General features: G+C 38.5%; 1 long non-coding RNA gene across 2 annotated transcripts in view; it reads right to left on the bottom strand.

The window, feature by feature from the left end:
• The window catches only part of LOC112540133 (uncharacterized), an 85,770-nt gene extending 65,104 nt beyond the window's left edge, over window positions 1-20,666 (bottom strand). For both annotated transcript variants that reach the window (XR_015798083.1, XR_015798084.1), the window contains exons 1-3: window positions 20,435-20,666; window positions 18,669-18,723; window positions 13,858-13,977 (exon numbers count right to left, since the gene is read on the bottom strand). This is a non-coding gene — a long non-coding RNA (uncharacterized LOC112540133). The remainder of the gene's footprint in view (window positions 1-13,857; window positions 13,978-18,668; window positions 18,724-20,434) is intronic.
• Between the last annotated feature and the right edge of the window lie 1,634 nt (window positions 20,667-22,300).

Here is a 22,300-nt window from a genome sequence, read left to right as displayed (position 1 = left end):
GACTCAATTCATTGTATCAGTTTTCAGACTTTGTAGACAAAGAGTGGAATTGTTTCCATTATTTGACCACAGAAAATCTTCAGGGGTTTTCAATGAATTTCTCCAAGGAGGAGCAGTTCTCCAACAGTTTCTCTTGGAGGTGGGTCACACCATTAGCAGTGAAATCATAATTCTTTACCCTCTTGTTGCTTTTGCTGGACTAAAAATAAAAGGCAGAAAAATCATAATTTTTATTTACTGCTTGATCTGGATCTAGCTTCATTGGGCTATAGGGTACAGGGTCAGGGTTAGTGTTAAGGTCAGAAAGAGAAGAATGGTTAGAGAAAATTCTGCAGTCTGGGGATCAGTCAAGGATTAGATCTATTGCAGTATATTTATGTGGGAATCCCCATCCCCAATACAGTAGGGCACACATTACCCTTCTGAAGAGAGCAAAAGTTATAAGAGTAGGGCTTTCCTTAATGCCAACACCTTGTCAGCAGAGTTTGTTCCCATCTATAATTCAACGTTCTCCAGAGATGGAAAAAGGTGACTGTTAAAATATATGGGAAGTGTCTTTGCCCGAGGCATCAGCCACGATGTTGTATTGAAAATTTGGGTGGAAGCCGCACATCCCAAGAAGCACGTATCCATCTCATCATATAGAGAGTTTTAAAAGGGATGAACTCGGAAAGTGGTACTCCTGTCTTGAGATTTTCATGCAGGGATGTGATGGAAGCATGATGACTCAACATATACTTCTCTTCTTTTCTCTTCCCTTCCCGAAGATATGGAGTGCTCTTGAAAAAGGATGTTGCTATTACTATAAGGATACAAGCATACAAAAGGATCCCCACCTCCTCATCCCCATTCATTCCTTTAGTATTCTTCCATGTGTTCTGAATTTAAGTTTACTTAGGAGAATATCTACATGCTTTTAAACATTCTAAAACAGGGCATGTATATAATTGGTTGTACCTTTTAGCTCCTCCTCACCTGTTATTACCAATGGACATTTTTTTTTTTTAACATCATCAAGTGCATCGGCAAAATATGCCACAAAAATAATCTGGGTAAAAGTAATCAAACAAAATTGTTTTCTTATTTCCTCCCTTGGAGCTCCTGGTGAACTCTTAGAATCTGACCTTTAAATGGACAGATTTTGAGTCTGGCATGGCAGGTGACATCTGGAACAAGATGGGAAGTGGTGCTGGGGGCTGTAAGTGGAATCCAGGAAATCTCCATTAGAACAGAGATTCTACCTACTTACATTATATTTGTTATCATTATTGTCTTTCTATTTTATCTCATATAAGCCATATGGGGGATAGTTCTTGCAGGTTAGCATAAAATAATAAAAACAGCAACAAGATGTACATATGGATGTCAGGTGTAACTATTCTGCAATCTAAACAGAAGTGACATTTTGCTCTTGAATAATATCCAAACTGCATTTATTATATCAGAAGTTTTTATGCCATTTGGATTATACTAATATGATGCCAGGTTGAGGAGTAACATACCAGTGGGAACAGAGGTTACATGTTGATTCAGAACACACTCTATCTGTCTGTCTCTCTAACCATCCATCCATTTCTAATCTACACTGCTCTATTTTTAAAGATAAAAGCATAATGCTAATTAGAAAGCTGAAATGTGTCTGATGCTGAAGACACAAAGCTTCTCAGAAGACTTCAGTAGGAAGCAAATATAATGTATGAGTTTCTTGGCCATAAGAAGAAACATTACAGTTGCACCCACAGCCCTGATAACCTCAGCTCCAGATGTGCTTCCGTAATCAATACAGACATCAGAAAGTCTTATCAACTGGCTTCCTGCCTTGGGCACTGCATTTACTCTCTTGCAAGTCTTGGTAAATCAAAGCTAATGTTGACTGTGAAGTAAAGTTTGTTTGCCAAAATATAAACTAAAGTCAATAGACTGCTTTATATTTTTTGGGGGAAAAAATCTGAATTGACATGGCTTCTTGATTCTTCACAAGCAAACTAATTGATTTGGAAGCACAAACCTAATTGAGAGGTTTTCATAATCTAGAAGATTGTTTCTCCTTACATTGCCCTGTTCATACCCTAAAATCTGAACGTGAGGACTTGGGGGGGGGGGCAGGTTCCACAGGGTATGATAAAAAAAAGTCAAGATGGTGACTGCAACAGTGTGATTGAAGTTCTGCCTGTTTTTTATTTGTGTCTTGACGATCTAGGAGAACTTTTGCCTAAGGTCCTTCACACTTCTTAAAGTACTGTCATGTTTTCACCTTCATCGACTCATGGCTACACTTCTATACTTGATCCAAAGTCAGAGATGGAAAAATGAAAGACTTTACATTAAGAGGAGAATTGAATTGGATAGTCTCTAAAACCCCTTTCAACCCTGTGATTTATGCAGTCTACACTGAGGTATGAGATTGAGACAATGGGATTTACAGATCTCTTGGAATACCATAAGGGCAAGGCCTGGATCATGGCCTTTCTAGGTAGTGACCCCTGAAAAATGCTTGCAGGTTCAGCTGTATTATCTTCTTGAAAATATTCTCCTTCAACCACACAACTTCTTTGTAGGGCTGCTCAAAATAGACATTCACTTTTCTGAATCAAACAAGTAATAGCCCATTAGTTACCAATAAAGAGTCTCTGTCTCTGCCCCCCTCCTGCTCTGCAACAAATGCAAGGCAGGAGAGGAAAAGCAGATTCACAATGTCTGCTTCCCCCAACCTGAAAGACAAAATAGGTGGCATGAAACATCAAATGAATGAGTAAAGAAGGGTTTGAAGAGCAATACAGCCTCTCATAGGAATGAAACAGAAGCAAGAACAGGAGCTACTCTAATAATAAAAATCCCGTTATGGCTGCACTTATAATTTCAGAAAGGCAACACTTTCCAGAATGCAGGGTGGAGGATACATATTGAAGATGGTCTTATGGTAACTTCTGAACTATGGGGAAAAGCTTTGGAGAATAGTGATAATTCAGAAAATAGCAGAAAATAAGGGTGAATAGATCACTAGCTACACAATCAACCTGTGTAGGTATTTTTTTATTATTGTGCCCTGTTTAATTTCTTTGTGAAACAATCTATTTAAAACAACAACTATCTGAAAGATCCACAGTGGCCATATATGGCATTTTGTATGCATTTTTCTGTACATATTTTCCTGCACAAATTATTGACTAGGCCAATTTACACTTGTTTACTCAACTACTCCTAATATATATGTTTCCTGTGTAGCTTTCCTCAACATCACATTGTTGCCTGTGCTGTTTTCCTAGATCTCTGCCATTGGCTTTTAATGTTCCTACCCATGAAGGGGCCCTTACAAGTGAGTAAGGCTTGCATGATGTATCACACTCTCTGCCACCTATGCTTTCCAGGACTGAGGCGTAGCTTAGATTGCAATTCAGATTTAGAAACGGCAATCTGAAGAACTGGATTCAAGGATTTCTTCCCCTAAGAACAATGTGCCTTTGCTAAAGGATTTCCAGAAGTACTGCTTACAGTTTTCTACCTCTAGGAGCTCTTGATCTTCCCCCAAGAGGAGCCAAGATGGTGACAAACTAGCAGCTCCTGAAATAAGCTCCTGGCTTGTGACTGGCCTCACCCCTTCTGGCTTAGTCCTACAGCCCAAAAATGCCATCCAGAGGCAAGAAAAGGACCTGGATCAGCCCTAGTAATGATACTGGGCCCCACAAATCCAATAAAGCAGAGAAACAGATGAGGATTGATTCCTATCTTTCCACCACAGAGACAACAAAAAATGTGAGTAACAGATCTACAGCTTCAGGATCTCCTTCACCCCCCAAGAATACCACAACACAGAAGCCAGTAACAAGACAGGCCTCCTCTCTAACCCTCCAAAGCTTTAGCCCAAGTCACCCCTGGAGCAGGGAGGTAGTGGAGATAACCTCCTGGAACACACACACACACACACACCCCTGCATTACTCAGCCTTTCTATGAGGTCTGCTTTTTTGTCTGATCTTTATGCTGCAATGGCTAAATGGCATAGCAGTCAAGGTAGACAGCTGCCAACAAGCCCTTGATCTGCAAATCCTCCATGGCAATCAGGGGGTTAAAATGCCAGCAGAAGTTGGTCATGTTGGCATTCCGGCACCCTGTCCTATGACATCAATAGGGCATCCAGAAGCAGCTGGTACAGCCACCTACTGCTGTGTGCTACAGAAAAATCAACTCCTCCTAGAAATCCATCAGAATGCCCACAGATGAAACAGCCACAAGACTATTGTGACCCCCTCCAAGGAGCTCTTCAATGGAGACATAGCCTTCATCATATGTAGTAAAGATTATTTCCAAATAAGATCTGTAGATATGGACAAGCTGTTTGGATTGCAGAGCATACTGCTATTTAGGCTACAGAAAAAGACCTGTGCTCCATCCACAATTCAGAATTAGCTGGCTTTAGTGAAGAAACTTGGTAGAAAAGAAAAAGAGTTAAGAGCACATTGAACAGTTTAAATGAATATGAACATAAGCCCAGAACCAAACAACTAGGAGTAGATCAACAGTACTAAAGTTTATTGCTATGGAGTTTCATATCTTTTAAAAAGGCAAACATGAGTCTTCATGGAGTTGTCACAACTGAGACAGCAGAAATATAATGAAAAGTATATACACACTCCCCACAAATTTCAATGACCTCTGCTGCCATAAATTTTTGATCAAAATTGAAGCTTGAACTAGCATAGCTTATTGACCATAAGAAGCACAGATGTAGTGGAAACACATGCAATTTTTGCAATATTGCTTTCTTTTGATTTTCTCAACAAAAGGTATAGTGCTTTTTATTATATCCGTCATCATGTCAGAAATGAGAAACCATTTTAAATATAATTCATTGTCAAGATTAACTCAGGAATGGGAACATAAAAATAACATAAAGTATAGTAAAAGAACTGAATTTTGGGGCTGATCATATTGGAAAACAATCTGCTCAATCACCAAAGCCAAATCTTATATGAAATCATTCTAAAAAAACACAGACAGGTAGAACTGCTAATTTTCATTTAATATGTTACTTACTATGACTGATTCACACTCTAAGCCAAAATGTGGTTTGCTTTAGGCTTCCCTTGTTGCATGAACCCAGATATTGTGGTTGATAAACCCAGCCAAGTTCCACAATGTGTACACCTGGTCTATTTGTTCACATCAGTCCATTTTTATACCAGGTTTGATGTAAAAGAATTGGGGGAACCAATTTCTCCTATCTATATAAAAAATATCAGCACAAAAATTATGCTAATTTCTCCAAATATTTGCCTTTCTGCATGCAATTTTCCTAGCACGTATAGACCTTTTTACAAGTGACTTCCCCCACTTTTTTAGTCTATGTACTTTTCCCCAATATATGCATTTGGCTTTGCACCCTTTTCAGAAGAAGAGATTCTGATCTCTGATTTCACTGAAGGAATGATCTAAATTGAAAATCCCAGCCATGGGCACAGATAAATTCAACTTGATACTCACAATATCTAGATACGAGGCTAATTAAGAAAGCCATACTTTAAGGAAGATATAGACAAACTGGAATGATTCACAGGAGGCCAAATCACCAGTGATATGGAGAATAAATCTTGTGAAAAAATTGTTGAAGAAATTGAATATATCAAGAGTGGAGGAAAGAAGACTGAGGAGGATCCATGCCAGCATTATTCAGCCTTCTGAAGTGCTGTGACACAGAAGAAGATTAGAGCTTGTTTTCTTTACTGGCCAGTTCTAGGGAGATTCACACTGAGAAATAAGGCAACACTTTTATAGGTCTTATCACAAAGGCAGTAACAAGGCAGTCTTAGAGCAAGAAAGCAGAAGTCACACCAGGCAAATTTTATCCAGGAAGACAGGAGGAAACTTAAGCAACAATTCCATACATCAAGTGTGCCAAAGGTCAAATGGTACAAACACAAAGAAATCCAAACTCAGGACTTGGAGAAGGTTGCAGAAGCAGAACAACACAATCAATTCTAGGGGTTATGCAAATCAGCCCAGTTCCAGTTTCAATCACAGTTCAATTAGAAGAGTCAATTCAGTTTAAATTTGCAACTTGATTTAAAGCCAAGCTTGATTCCATTTTATAATTTCAATCATCACATTTAGTTGATCCAAAATGTGAAGGCTGGGCAAAACCATGTTTCTGGACCTAGCTTTAGGTCATGTGTGGACTTCAAGTCCCAGAATTCCCCAGCCAGCATGGCAGTTATGGGAGTTGAAGTCCACACATCTTAAAGTTGCCAAGTTTGAGAAGCACTGCTTTAGGTGATGAAAGAACCATGCCATAGCCAAGTAGAGCCTTTTACAAGCCATTGTGTCCCACACCAGGCCCACATTACCTCTTTAATTCTTCTGAGTGTATGCTGTTTTCCTTGCCAGAAGCATTCATGAGAGAGATTCTCAGTCCCAAATACCAAATACTCCATAAAACCGCAGAGGCATTTGTAGGAGTAGGAGCAGTCCCCCAAATCCAAGTCAGCACATAAACAACTTCCTTGTTCTTTCAATATGTCATACCTCTGTTCCCCAAAATAAACCATACTTTGCTTTAATGTAATGGCCTGGTTCATGCAACAGATTAAGATAAGAACTGAGTGGCCACAAGATCATCAGTCATGTTTTGTGGAATCAGTTGAAGTGTCATCCTGGGGGTGGGGTGGGGAACAGCATTATATATAGCAGAGGATTCCTAATTCAGTGTTATGACTCTACAACTGAGAAATGGGAAAAATAATGATCTTTAAAAATCAATCAGTCATACTAGGACATGCTCAGAATTCCACCCCCCCATCCCAAATTTGTTTTGATATAACAAACAAATAAAACTGCAATATGTTTTGGATCAAAAGAGTTTATCTTCCAAATGTTCTGGCCAGGGTTATGATTTTCTGAACTTTGGGGATATTAACTGAAGATAGAGCGTCTTTAAAAGTGGCCGGACCAAAGCACAGAGCAATCTTTTCATCAGGAAGGAAGTCTCTGTGCTGGATGAAAAAAAACACACCTGGGAATTCTTTAAAGACTTTTTAAAGCAAGCTTTTCCTTTTCTGATGGAAAGATGGAACTCTGTGAAACCTATGGGGGGCGGGGAGCATAATATAAATGAGTTCTGCCCATCGTTATGCAATTTCCTCCTGTCATTCAAGGGCAACCTCCTATGAGAAGCTGCTAATCTGATCTAATGCAATTGTAGGCAGCACGTTCACTCGTGTTGATTTCTATGCTTTCATGGCCTTCTCCCTCTAATAGCTAATTTCTGCACATTAGCTTGGTTACCCTGTTCAGCCTCATTTCTGAAATTGTCAGCTTTGCAAATTACAAATGCGCTGAACTGTTAATAGGAATAGTAACAACAATAACAGTAGTTGTGATGATTAACAATTATTAATCATCACAATAACCACAACAGATATTGGGAAATCTCATTAAATCACATGGCGGAGTTGATATTCCCGTGGCTTTTCTAATCAGAATGAGCATTCCCCATCTTTTGGATTTTATCTTTGCAAAGATTCATCAGGAGATCCATCTGCCACCTATCAACCACCAGGCAGGGCCAGGTGGATTAAAAACATGGGATCCTGAAGAAGAGAGAGGTCAATTTTCTTCTAATGAGACCCCTGTGAATCAAACTGAATCAGAACCAAAACATGTCACATTCATCCTCCTGTTCCCCATATTAGCAAACTAGATGTTTCCCAAAGGGCATCAATAAGTCAAGAAAGTAGTTAGTATTTTTAATTGTATGTCCCCAGCAACTGGAGGTAGACTGCTTCTGAATATGAGGAGTCCGTATATCCATTGTAGGTACTGTTAGACTCATCTTCTGTCATGAAACAGTCAAATCGAACCTTAAAACCTGATATAACAGTGCTCATAAGTGACAAGGAAGCAAAATCCAGATGATACAACAATACATAATACACTTTTGCAGATTTTTCTGCAAAGCTTGGAAGGTTATGAAAACTCACTCTTCCTTATTCAATGATAAAAAATGTAAAGTATCTGCTACATCTCAAAATGGTGTTTTTAATATTTTACATCTGTCTACCAATCCCTCCCTCTAACAATGTGAGAGACTTTGCATGTGAAAAAGCTCCTGTTGGTTTGGCCAAAGTTACTTAATCCTCATTTTATGCTTCTTAAAGGAATGGGTTTCTAAAACCTTAATTTGTATTAATGCCCTCTTCTAAAACTTTTGACAGGATTCCATTCATAATGAAATGTTCAGGACGTAATTATTTCACTCTCTTCTTCAGGAATTATGGGAATTATTTATATATTCAGTCTTAATATCATAGCTTCGTTGCCTAATAGAAAAAATCCACAGGAGATGAATCATGGCAGGAAGAATTAAAAAATCTCCCCCCAACATTAAATAATAAAAAAAGATAAAAAGATTTCTAATGGCCTAAAAATCCATACCGCTGCAAGCACAACTTACAAATCAGTGCTACTTCTTTGTATGTCAGAGCCACCAGTTAATGCTTCTGGTACCTTTGTCGGAAAAAGCTATAAACTGCAATGCCATAATGATTAGTTAATGAAATAGTGGCGTGATAATGAGGCTATAAGAAATGTAAGTTAAATTATTAATTTGAAAAGGTAACTGCCAAAAAAAAAGTACAGAATTTGGGAGATACACCATTCTCTTTTTCACTGAAGTACGGTCAAAAGATGTAAACTTGGAACTAAGACCCTTTTTTTTTCCCCAGCCCCTGGTCATGTTCTAATAGAACTCCTGACATTACAAATGCATTCAATTGACAGTTGTTCCCTTCTCATAAAATAATGGGCATGCACATAGCTTATTACAAATTGCACAGAAGCTATAAAAGACATAAAAATTTCAACTGACATTTACTATGGAGAAGTAGCTCGAGGATGTTGATACATATTGATAAGAGCCTGGAGTGTGACATTTGAAAAGTTTATTCCTAATTCATTTGCAGGGCATGCAATATATATTGTCTAACATGCTGCCCTGCCTGTCACTCTCTTGAAACATAGGCATGAGTTGTTCCCCAAAATACAGGAGATGTTGGTTTTTACCATCTTTCTTATACAATGTTCTTGCTACAATAGAAAATGTTTTTCTTAATCACCATTTCTGAATTAACCTAGGTATATATTGCTGGCTGTCCTTCAGCTAAGACTGAATAAAAAGAGTCCCCTGAATTCCTACACCCTATTGAGCAACGTAGGCATTGGGAAGGCAGCAGCATAATGAGACAATACATAATGAAAAGACACTGGAGTCATACTGTAAGAATGTGCTAAGTTCAGAGCAACTCCTGAAAGAAATTAAAAAAGAACAAGACAGAGAAATGCACACTTCTTTTGTAGAAGAATAAGGAATGGGGGAAATTGGGAGAATGACCCCGACAACAATAATTTTAGAGATCTTCTAAGGGTCATGGAAGAAGGAAACTGAATTGAATGTTTAGTACTTGAATGCCAAGACCATTTGGACATCTGTCTGTCTCATTTCTACAGGTTTAAAATGATGATTAATTGAATACCAATCCCTATTTTGTATCTATTGGCCACCTATGTGCCTTTTTAAGATATAATAGGTAAGTCCAGGTAACTGTTGAAAATACAGTGCTTAAAATGTGTCATTGTCCTGTGCTATAGTGGCTTCTTTTGTTTTTGTTTTCTTTATAACTTTTAATAAAGATTTTTAAGAAGGACAATAAAGACAAATTAACATCAAGTAAAAGAAAAAGAAAAAGAAAGAAATCAAAGAAAAAGCTAGAAGTGCAAGAAAAAAAAAGAAAATAGAAAAATAGAAAAGAAAGACAAGACGAGACAAAGAAGTAGCTTCTGATCTTCCTTAACAGCAGTTACAAGTACAATTATAAATTTACCTCTTACTCTGCAGTTACAATGTAACTCTCTTCTTTCCATAATCTATCCTGTCTAATCATCAAAACCATAAATCGCAAGTTCATTTTTTTCTATTTCACGCAAAAAGTCTATAAGGGGTTTCCAGTGATCAATAAACGTAGATATAATCTTTTCTCTGATCAAATACAGCGGCTTCTTTTTGGACAGAAATTTGACCGGGAGTGAGCCAGATGAAAATAGGGATAAATGAATAAATAAAAGTTATTTCATATATTGATTTTCTTGTGGAAGACTAATTGGTTTTTGAAGATGCTTACAATCTTCCAAATTACATACCAGCAGTTTGGAATGTAATAGGAGGATATTAGAAATGTGTATTGCGTGGTTTTATGATTACCGACAGACAAAGAACTGATACTACACGGCGTAGATAATAGCTTGATGAATTTACTTCTCTTTCCGTAGCTGAACAAACGTTTACTGTCTGGTGTCTTACTCAGAAGACAAATCCAAAATCTGGTCCACACATCCTATTTTATATGCTATATTTCCCATTTATTCTATTGTTAGGTAGAATTATACAAATGTTAATAATCTAGTTATAGAATATGACATGTAAGACTAGTTTTGCTGAGGAATGAGAGAAGCATGCTTTGGTGGTTTTCTATGTAATTTAATTTAATTTAATTTATTTATTTATTTAGTGCCTTTGATTCATTGTTGACGCCTGGCCACTGCCTGGGATACCTCGCAGGCAAAGGATGTTTTTAAACAGCGAGCCCTGGATATCAGTGCCCAAACGGACATGGAGGAACTGGCTAAAAATGGGTCATTAAAATGGTTAGCTAAGAATAAAATTACCTTTAATTCTGAAAAACATCTGTTGATGAGTCTAACTCAAAACCTAAGAAGGGCCTACACTAGAGCTAGGTTTGAATTACTGGACTCCATGGTCAAATATGGTCGTTTCCATCACGTGCCTTAGGATGAGAGGTTATGTGTATGTGGGGACCCAGCCATAGAAGATAATGCCCATGTTTTGTTCGACTGTAAACTTTAAGACTCACTCAGGCTTAATTATTTGTCCTCTCTGTTGGAAAGAACAGTCCATTGGGACTCCAAACACAGATTATCCTATTTTCTTTCGGGCACAAATATCTTTATTTATCTTTATTTACTGCCAAGTTTGTGGACAAGGCAATTCAGTTGAGAGCCCGATATATAGAACAGATTGGAGTATCATGTAGGGGTGATGGTCTTATATGAATCTGGATTTATGATATTAGCGATACATTATTATTTTATAGTAGTATTATATTTACTACTATCCCATTTTATTATTATAATATTTTATTGTATCATGGATTTTGTGTATTAGTTATTTGTTTCACCGTTGCTGATGTTTCTTATTCTTGTTGATATGGTTGTAAGACTAATCAATAAAGTTGAAAGTAAAGTAAAGTAAAGGCAACTGCCTGGACTAGCATCTGCAGTTTTCTTAGCAAGGTTTTTTGGAAATGGTTTGCCATTGCCTTCTTCCCAGGGCTGAGAGAGAGTGACTGGCCCAAGGTCACCCACCTGGCTTTGTGCCTAAGGTAGACTAGAACTCACGGCCTCCTGATTTTTAGCCCAGTGCTTTAACCACTACACTAAATTGGCTCTCAGTGACCTTATACCCTGCCACAATCAAGTGACTCTCAATTTAAAATGCCTGTATAAAAAATCTTTGGATTTTGCAACCTTCACACAGAAACCTCTTCAAAGAAGCTCATAAAAATTGGTCCTGCCCACTTGCAAGATTCATTGAGAACTCTGCTTTGCCTACTCCGCTGCCCAGCTGCTGAAGATAATCCACAAATAAAAACATGCCTCTGATTTTAAGAAAAGGTTGCTTACATCTGTTACACCAGCAAGTGACAAACACGCGCACCAGCAAGTGGGCCTGGGAAGATTTCCAACATACAGGAGTGGTAGATATAAGCAACATCTTTCTTTCTGTTCTTGCTGAACTCCATTCCATCTTGCTCCCACCAGCAATATCAGAAATAGCAAGCTCTTCAGAAGAGCTCAGCAAAAAGACTCAAGCAAACAACAGAGAACAGAAAATGCTTGTTGCAAATTTAAAACTCCAACCTTCCCCACCTGGAAGTAAGAAAACACACAAGCAGATACAATAAATACAGTTTTTCTTGTATTGTAAGAGGACTAACATTTTCAATATCCCCCAAACATTCTGAGAAATTAGAAACGGCAAGCAAGTAGGCTGCATAATAATTGGAAGCCTTCAGAAAATCAGATCTGTGCAGCAGGCTTAAATATCTAATGAGATAATCCCAAGAATATTCAGTGTAAAGTAATCACTATGTCTAAATCCAAACAAATATGCACAACTGGATTGCTGGATTAATACCTTTAAATGTATTGAACAATAAACTCACCAGACAGGCTGGATTGCACAACATGCTAAAACACACACATACACCGTTCCCCGGATTAACAACTAACCAATTTAGCAAGCTATGGGGATACAGTTGCTAATTTTAACTGTTTCAAGAATGTTGTCTGAATCCTGGTCAGAGATGTCAATGGATTTTACTTCCATATAGCCATGCTTTGGATTAAAGTATCACTGCATGATATCTGACCTCTTCTAATACCAAATCTGCAATAACTTCCCATCGTTTTATGAATAACGATAATCTCATCAGGAATGAGAGTAGTGGTAGGAATCTGGCTCATAAAACCATGAGGATGAATGCAACATCTTTCCTTTGCTCTGTTGCCTGAACTTGGAGCAAACAGCTTTGCTTTAGGATCCTTTGAAAACAGAGATGTTTGAAATGGTTTCCATCAAGCTCTTTTCTTAGCTCATACGAGTGGGTTCATGCATTGCGCAAACCCTGTGGTGTATTTGGGTCTGGATTTATGATAGTCACTTATTGCTTGATTTTGTACCCTACTTTTGAATTCAATTAGATGCTCAGATAACTCAAAGCATTGTGTGAACTCACTTATTTAAGTTGATAAATCATACTTTATGGTCTAACATGTTGTTGCAAACCAAACTAATTCTGGCTTATTCGATAGAAGATAATTAAAGAAACCTTGGATTAGAGTGACACATGAACAAGCTCTATGTGCTATTATTTACAAATGAAAATAACACAGCCTGAGGGAGGGAGGAATGCACATACACCTTCTATGGTTTTGGGGCAAGTGTAAATTTTCAACTCAAACTGTAACATTTATTTGAAAAGAGAAAATGTTTGCTGGAGCACTTCTGAAAATTTATTCCACTGTCAGGCTTGTTTTTATCTGGGGGATTAAAAAACAGCTACTACAAAGAGCTGGAGAAATTGTGTATATTTTCCTTTAAACAATGATGGCAAACTCCAAAGGAGAGATTTTATCTGTCACAAAAGAAGCTGTATGGAAATTACAATAGGTCTCATTGTATCAGTCCTTGTTCTGGTTTATGGCCAACTATTCCTCCAGGATATGTCGCAAATCCACAGGATGTCCTTGAGCTTCAGAGTTTGCATTTCAAGCTTTGATTATCTGACAGTGCACACACACATAGGCATTAATCCAGACGGTTTCTTAGAACCTCTCTGCTTTTGCAAAATGCTAACAACAAAAATCAAGTTAATCGCAAGCCAATAGTGGGCAGAATAATTAAAATCTGCCTTTGAAAATCCCTAGGGACCTTATCAAAAAGATGCAACCATGTAACCCAGCCACTCTGATTATCTCTAGCCTTCTGTTTAAAGTATCTTCGGCACTTTCCTACACAATAAGACAAAATGCCCTTTACTGCACCACACTTTCTTTAGGATGATCCTATAAATTGTCCATCAGGACAATGAATTACTCCATGCTAGAATAAACCCTGTAATTTCCTTAAAAATTTACTTCCTCTCCAAAAAGGCATTTGTTTTAGTATCTTGCTCTCGAAATGCTTCAGAGCTCCCTTAAATTATCTTTTAGGGATACCTGTTAAACTTACCATGGTTGTATGGAGGGAGCCAATTTTCTCAGTCCATCTGCAGCCTCCCTGGGTGACCACCCTTCAGGATCTGGGAAGGACCTTTGGCAGGTCTTCCTTTGGGATGTAATGAGGGTTGTCCTGCACAAAGAGAAAGGTTTAAAAAAATGCAAACCACAAAAATGCTTGGTGTGGCATTATTTATAGACAAGGAAAGGACATTAGTGAGACTGGGTGTAGCTTTTTTCTAAGCCCACTGGGGCTTAGGAGATCAAACTCTTTTTGCATAAATACCCTTTTCAGTTGATGAAGGAAGAGTTTTACAGCCTGCCTTCTTGTCTTCAGTTGTGAAGGTTTTAGGTGTTTCAGTAGAAAGATGAGATATAAAAACCTGAATGAATGACTGGACTGCATAGGCCTTGTTTTCTTTCCTCAAACAGGTTTCTCACTTACAGAAGGAACTGTCTCAAACCGGTTTAATACTTAACAGAAGAAAGTCCAGTAAACAAGTTAGGACTGAGATTGTGAAAAGGGCCATCAAAGTGGGTTCAAAGAGAAAATGAAACCAAGGATTGTTACTAAAGGAATAGGAGAAGTTCCATGCAGGCCATTATCCAGATTCACACTCGTGTTTACCCAGGATCAATATGCCATTGGATTAATATACAGATTGAGATTCCCTATACACTCCCTCAATGTCCCATATTCAGAATCCACTTAAAACCAGTAAATCTATATTTAAATTGTGCCTTGAAGTGTTGCTGTGGCTGTTATCATCATTAGCAAAATTCATTCATTCATTCATTCATTCATTCATTCATTCATTCATTCATTCATTCATTCATTCAATTTATATAGCCGCCCATCTCAGACCAGTGACTCTGGGTGGCTAACAATAATAAAAACAATCAAACAGTTAAAACAATACAGAAAATTAAATCCAAATAGCAGCTAAGAGATATTATAATCCGTCAGTGTCAACAGAGCCAGGAAATGGGGCCCTTATTACACTCAGGGCCCCAGGCCCGGGCACGTAGCCAGGTCTTCAAGGCCTTCCGAAAGGCCAGCAGGATCTGGGCTATCCTGATCTGAGGAGGGAGGATGCTCCAGAGGGCAGGCGCTATGGCAGAAAAGGCACGTCTCCTGGTGCCCGCCAGCTGACATTCCTTGGCCGACGGGTCCCACAGCATGTCCATCCTGCCAGACCGGATTGGACGGGCAGAAACAACTGGGAAAAGACAGTCCCTAAGGTTCTATGGTTTAGAACAGTCCAATGGGAGAAAGATATATATGAACAAGACAGATATACCTATGCCTAGTAAAAATATCAACGATACCAAGTACTTGCACCAGAAAAGAGAAGGCGGGAGACAGTTCTAGCAGAAAAGCTGAGCTCAGTTATATCCACCTCAGGCTTCAGAGGAGTTAACATGGTGATTCATGCACATTTTTTAATACGTGGAAATATAATTGTTCAAAACTGCAAGAAAGAATAAGCCTAATGAATATGAAATGTGCTTTGATTAGTACCCTAATTGCAAGACACTGAGTTTCCAAAAGGTCTTATGTACTATCTTGAGCTACCCAACCTTTATGGCTTCCTGGAATTAATTTATCTTAGAGCTTAAAAAAATAATAATGACACTGATTAACATACAGTTTTGAGGTGTCTTCAAATGTTATTTATTGCCATGTCACTCTGACAGTTGAAGTTGCATTAAAAAAAAACAAAAAACTTATGCCCAGCTTGTCACTTAATTTATTTTTCAAAACCTGAAAATTGATTTGTGCCTCAAATTGGTAATAGCCCATCTTCTCTCAGATAAGGGAGCAAAATGTATATTTTAACAGACTTCTTCCATACATATCAGGGAAAAGAAAATGTGGCGCGTGTTTGACGCTGTGAATAAATGGGCCCATCCATGAGTATCCATGGGGTAGGGGAGGAGGATGAGGGTGGCAAATCATGTCACATGTTTCATAACATCAACGTGCAAGTGACGCAGCTGATGCAAATTACTTAATTTACACCATTTGGGTAATGATATAATGATGAATATGCTATCATTGGGCTTCCTTCAGATACCCTTTCTTTAGCAATTATATGACATGTTATTAGAACTAAATTACAAGCTATTAAGCTTTAACAATTCATACCTGAAGATTATACTGAGTTGAGGAGGCTGTAGCAACATCAATTTTACTTCCCATTGCTACTTTTTACGTAGTTCTAGTGGTGAGTGACAGTAACTGTTCTCTTCTCTACTAGTGGACATTATTGTGTCATTCAAAGTTCCTTCTTACCTAGAAGGAAGTAGACTAAGGACACTGTCCTCATTCTGATTTGGCTTCAGGATGATGTCCTTGTTCTGATTTGGCTTTAAGACAAAACCTAAGCTCTGATTTAGTTTCAGAAAATGCCAGCAGAATGAAGGACGGTAGCATTCTGCTTTTCACGTCTCTTCTTTTTTCTTGACTGAGTAAAACAGGCAAAAAGGAAAAGGAAAAAGAAAAGAAAAAGATTATACATGCACATTTGTCTCAGCGAGGTCAGCTAGAGAGAGACAGCTCAAGGTCCCATCTCCATGAAAGGGGAGAGGGTGGTGGCCAAAAAGCCAGGCCTTGCTTGGGGTTGTCTGAAGTTGAGGAATATGTTGCCAGCTGGAGGTGTATTTGCCCTGGGCATTTTGGAGGGTACTGAAGACCCATCTTTTTAAGCATTGGTAGTTGGGTGGCTGCTTGCAGCTCTTTATTTTTTCCAGCCCAGTGGTCTATTGGAAATAAATTAGGTGAAGAGCCTTGAGACTCTGTCCCTCTGTTTTTCCATCAGCAGGATGACCTTCTAGAAATAAGACCCAATGGGTCTGGTTTGGCATCAGAGGAGAAGTGGCAGAAGGAAGATTGAGTTTAAAAAGGGGGCAGGTGTGGCTGGAGGCTGCAGGGGGGAAAAATCCCCTTGTACCACCTTGTGGGAGAGACATCTGGGAAATGGAACAGTATTTTATCAACTGGTCCATTGCCTCTTTCTTCTCAGTCTTTTGGCTCAGAGCAGAGCTATTCTTAAGGAGTTCTCTAACCTGTGTGTGTGTGGTTTTTTAATGTCCATTTTCTGTAGCCTCTGATTAGTGGGTTCAGTTGTTTTGAGAATGGATGTGGATCATTTTAGTTTGAACAGAGGAGTGCTTCTGAGGGACAGTAGAGCTATCTTGTAACATAAATAAATACTATTGATCTTACAGATCTCTCTTTTAAGCTACCTTTAGTATGCATGCCTTAATCAGTTTTGGTAAGGCTACCAGGCTGCCCTTGAAGACTGTACCAACACATCTGGAGATTGAGGAATTCCAGCCCAGGGCCAAAATAATAATGGAAACATCTCCTGTAACAAGCATTCTAATGCTTAGAAAATATTAGGAGGCAAATGGTGGAGTAGAAAGGCTGTTCTGGAGGCATTCTTTCCAAAATTGCATCCCGTGGTGTCTAGGGAAATTTTTTACCCCTTCTAGGGGGTGCTGCCGTTTGAAAATATACCCTCATTGCAAAATCTGTTCAAAAACCCACCGCTGCCAATGATGATGATGAGGATGGTGATGAAGATGGATTTGGTTATAGAATGCAAGCATTTTTAAGCATTATAAAATTGTACATTTTATTCTCCTATTTTGGTACTATTTTGCTTCCTCTCACTGTGTGGAATTACATATAGTAGTAAATAATTTTAATTAAAATAACAATTTTTAAAAAATGGGGAAAAGGGAAAGATGAAATTATTGTCATCTGAAAACAGCCACAGCAATGCCAATAAGGCATCCAGTACATAAATTACCCAACTGTATGTTGCAAATACTTATACCACAGTCCTCCAAGAAGTGTATAGATTTTATAGACAGTAGTAATGGAGATTAAGTATCTCTCCTTTTTCAACTGACTCTGTATTGAATCAGCTCCCCAGCATTTACTACTAGGGCGCCTTATGCTGATTTATTACCCATTGCAGAAAAATGAGTAAATGAAACCCACTGGTCTCACTGGCATTTAGAACTAAAAAGATATTTGCTTGGCTCTAATATTGCATTTTGGGTTTTGCAATGTATTTTTTATAGACCCGAGTCTATTATTATTATTTTTTCAAGTTCTCATTTAATTGAATAAAAGAAAAGACTTTGCTTTCAAAATTTCTTTCAAGGGAAATGAGAGTTTCATGGAAATTTTCATGGCCAAAATGTAATATTCTCATTCCTATCTGGTGACAAAGTAGCTAAGAGATGTGTGTGTGATCTTCTCTTTTGCTGGACAATTCTCTCTCCAGAAATATGAAATATCTCTGGCTTTTGAAACTACCATTCCATTTCGAGGACATCAAGATGGCTTTTTCTCCCTGTGGTTTTTTTTTTTTTTTTTTTTTTTACTAATGGTACTACAGTGATTGCTAAAAGAAATTCTGGATGAATGGAGAATTTGTAACGCAGCTACTTCAGCTCAGAACTGGTGGAAATTAAACTGTAAATACATTCAAGAGTCAATAGATGATGCAAACATCTTTAATTTTAGTTAACTTTTTTTAAAAAAGTGGAATAATGCAGAGTATGAAAACATCTGAAGAACGTCATTAGCAAAATTGTTCTATATCACTAATGAAAATATTACAGAACAATGGTTAATACTTGTTTAAAAAACTGTTTCAAAATACAGCTGTCTAGGACAATGCAGTGCAGTTGGGAAATTCTTGAGTCTGTCCTAGTTCACTTTAAGCAACAGTCAATGCCAGAAGACATGAGTAAAGAGATCCAATAAGAGTACTTTTCCCCAACTGACATGCCCATAAAACTCACCTTTTTCTGCTTCTGCAGTTTCCCATTTATATGGAGTTTTTAAACATTTTAGAATCTAATAGCAAAAAAAGATCATATAAGAATGGTATATAAAAATACATATAATTTTAGAAATAGCAGTTTTATGTCTCTTGTGGGTCAGTGAAAACGACTGTAATATTCCTTGGGAGAGGCTTAATCTCTCCTGATTTGCCCAAGTAGTCCTCCCCACAAAAAAATCTCTATAAACTCTCTGCAGTTTTTTGAATGAGAGATAAAATGTGAGTTACCGGTTTCTGCATAGATTGTAAAACAATTCTACTGTCTAGAAGGGATTGCAGGATTATCTACCAGTTGGTGAGGATGCACTCCCTCCCCCTGTCAAAAAAAATGAAGTCCTCCATCAGAATATGAAAAACCTGTTCTGGTGGTAGAGTCCACCATTGTGGAATTTTCCCAAAAATGTATGCCAATCAATTTTGGTCCATAAAAAAATAACCAAGGAGAACCTGAGAGGGCTGAGGCGTAACGTGTAACAACTTTATCATAACACATTACATTTTCAACTGGGAATTTGACAAAATAAAAACAGAGATAACCTTTATCAAGGAGAAAAAAGGAACAATCTTTGGCCCTCCTTAATGGGGGGGGGGGTCAGTATGTATGAACATATATGAAGTATGAATTTCATATAGTATGAACATATATGAAGATAGGGGGCTGATAGTGATTAAAGTGCTGGACTGACCCAACTTTACCAAGGCATTCAGTGAGGGACTTGGGCCAGGAACTCTTTTTCAACCCAATCTTTCTTGGAGATTTGTTGTCCTGGAGTGGAAACTAGGAAAGTTTCTCATGTGTGCCACCTTGAGCTGTCAGAGAAATGGCAAGTTTATAAATGCAACATGTGAATAATAGAGTTTTGGATCCCATTCTCTAGTCCTATAACCTTGTGTGGCAAATCTCAGGAAGCATCATTGCCTTTTAAGACTTTATGAAACAATCTTCTTTATTTGGATGTCCTCAAGATGCATCACCTCCCAGGATTTTCAGTCAGAGTGGCCATTTCTTGGACCTGTTGACTACACATAGCTAAGTCAGGAATGGCTCCTTGAAGAGTTTACTGATTCCTTTGAACATGACTAGTCCTTGGCCTATTTATTGCCTAGCCTTATAAATGCATCCCAGAGAAACTAATTCCTCTTCTCCTAGACTTACAATAAAAGGGAATTTGCAAAACCCTATCAGTATGGACTCTACTGCCCTGTACAGTAATAGATCCTCATTTTGCTCAATATTAACCCCATTAATAACACTACTGTGTTCAAAGGCAACACATTGTTTATGGTATTGATCCATTTAACATCAGTCAACAATTGGTAAATCTCATGCCTCATCTTGGAATTTGGGACAGGAAAACCAGGTACCTATGTGCCTGACAAAAACCTCTAGGTTTTTGGTTTTTTACTACCCTCTAGGTTTTTAAATTAACTTCTAACTATATGCTGGGCATTCCAACTTAGGGAACACTTGGCTAGGCAGCCTTGATCAGAATTTCATTGAATCCTTTTTTTTTGGTGAGAACTTTCTAAAAGTTGCCTGTTTTGAAGATAATCTGTGAGAAAGCAAAAGCAAAACAGAGATTTATCTATCTGACATATAGAGTGGGAAAGATTTCATACCATAACACACCCTGCAGTTGATATTCTCATTTTTGTCATCAATGAATCAAGCTCTAAAAATGCATGCAAACAAAGGATAGACCTCTTTAGATTTTGTATGCTCACCTTAATAAAATGAAGCAGTGAGATCCAGTGTTTCTTTCTTAAAGTAGCATCTTTTAATCTCAGCCCAAAGAAACTTTGGTTTTTGATTAGTCCTAAAGCAACGTATTTTAGTAAAATAAGAGAAATGCAATCAGGTTGTGAATAAAGAGCTTTTCTTATGGGGTAGATCTTCACTGGGCAGTCCAATAGATTTGCCGGGCTCAGAAAGTGCACTGAAATCTAATGGAGAATTGGATAAAGGAATCCGTCAGCAGCGATCAAAGGATAGTATTGCTGCAAGGGAGCTGGCAATTTTCCAGCTCTTCATGTCATAGCTTTGATCTGTGGCACTGGAAAATGTAAAAGGCACGCCAAAGCCACATCACAAAGTCGTCTTATCTTGAACTGCAAGACAGCGATACAAAGATTTCTCTTGTTCCTGTTTTATGCCATCCGTTTGTTGATTTTAAGAAGCTCTACCCATCTTTCTCTTACACTTTAGGAAAAGAATCCAGTAGGTAGCACCATTTACTGTTGATGAGGTTGAGCCTGACCTGTAAGGCTGAAATGTCCGCTTTTCTGAAATGCAGTTTCAACTGTTTCTTTTAGAAGAGTGTGATGTTTAAAACCTTCCCTCCTCTTCCTCTTCCTCCTCCTCTTCCTCTTCACACTTAGCACTAAAAATTGGCACCTGTGATGGAATGGAATTATGAAGGCCAAGCTCAGGGAGATCAACATTTTCTTAGCTCGCCAGAACCGCGTGGGAGGAACAAAAGGATGGGACTGGCACCTCCCTGAGGAATTCACACTGTTGTGGCTGGAGGACTTTGGGAACTGGGGTTTTAGTCTGGGAAGATTCTTGTTAGAGGTTGTAGCTAATAAACATAGCTGGACTGAATTGGCATTGTCTCTTGGAGTTCCTTGGGCTAGGCCTGACATCAGTCTTCCCAGACTCAAACCCCAGCTCCCAAAGTCCTCCAGCCACAACAGTGTGAATTCCTCAGGGAGGTGCCAGTCTCATCCTCTTGTTCCTCCCACGCGGTTCTGGCGAGCTAAGAAAATGTTGATCTCCCTGAGCTTGGCCTTCATAATTCCATTCCATCACAGCACGGCTTGAATCCTCTCATGCAATTGGGGAACCGAGAAATGCTAATTATCTGCACGCCCTTGCTCAATACTAATTTTTGTAGTCCTTTACTCAAAATGAATTGTTGATACTCCCTCCTTCAATGCAACTTGCTTATATGTAATGGGATGTGCGAATAACCTTGGGACACAGGAGGAAGAGCCACAGCCCAGACAACAGTCTGATAAGAGGAATCAGACTGCAAAGGGAGGCTGGAGGTGGGGAAAACATCTCAGAAGGGACCCTCCCTACTTCTCTGGAAAGTAAAGGCAAGGGTGGGGAGAGATGTGCTTTCAGACTTGCAGATTCTGTTACTGTAACCTTACAATTAAAGTAGTGTTAGTACTCATGCTTTGTGCTTCTTGTCTGGACTACCTTGAAAGGCTGACATTATACTAATTCAGTACTAATTGTTTGTCATCCCTCCTTTCAAGTGAAAACTTCAGCAAAAGAAGATCAGCCTGGTCTTCAGAAATGGCCTTATCATTAGGGAAAGTAAGGCAACTGCCTCAGGAGACAGCATAAGGGCGAGTGCATTGCAGGGTTGGAATTCAGAGCTGTGGTTCCATTAGCACATCCCCTGCTATCTTGTGTGTTATAGGACATTGTCCCATTGCCAGGTTCAGCTGTCACTTGGATCATCTTTGGCCTAGCACTATTTGATTCTTAACTCCGGACAGCAAAATGGCTTGAACTGCCCTGCCTGTCTTCACACTAGATTTAAATCCCAGTAATCATTCTGTTGTTGATTTTCTTTGAAA

The sequence above is a fragment of the Python bivittatus genome, unplaced genomic scaffold, assembly GCF_059951505.1.
Source record: "Python bivittatus isolate LINGU-HERP-01145 unplaced genomic scaffold, Pbiv_v1 ctg000670_np1212, whole genome shotgun sequence".
Lineage (NCBI taxonomy): Eukaryota > Metazoa > Chordata > Lepidosauria > Squamata > Pythonidae > Python > Python bivittatus.
The sequence above is the reverse complement of the archived record's forward strand: the minus strand, read 5'-3'. Positions and strand labels throughout refer to the sequence as shown.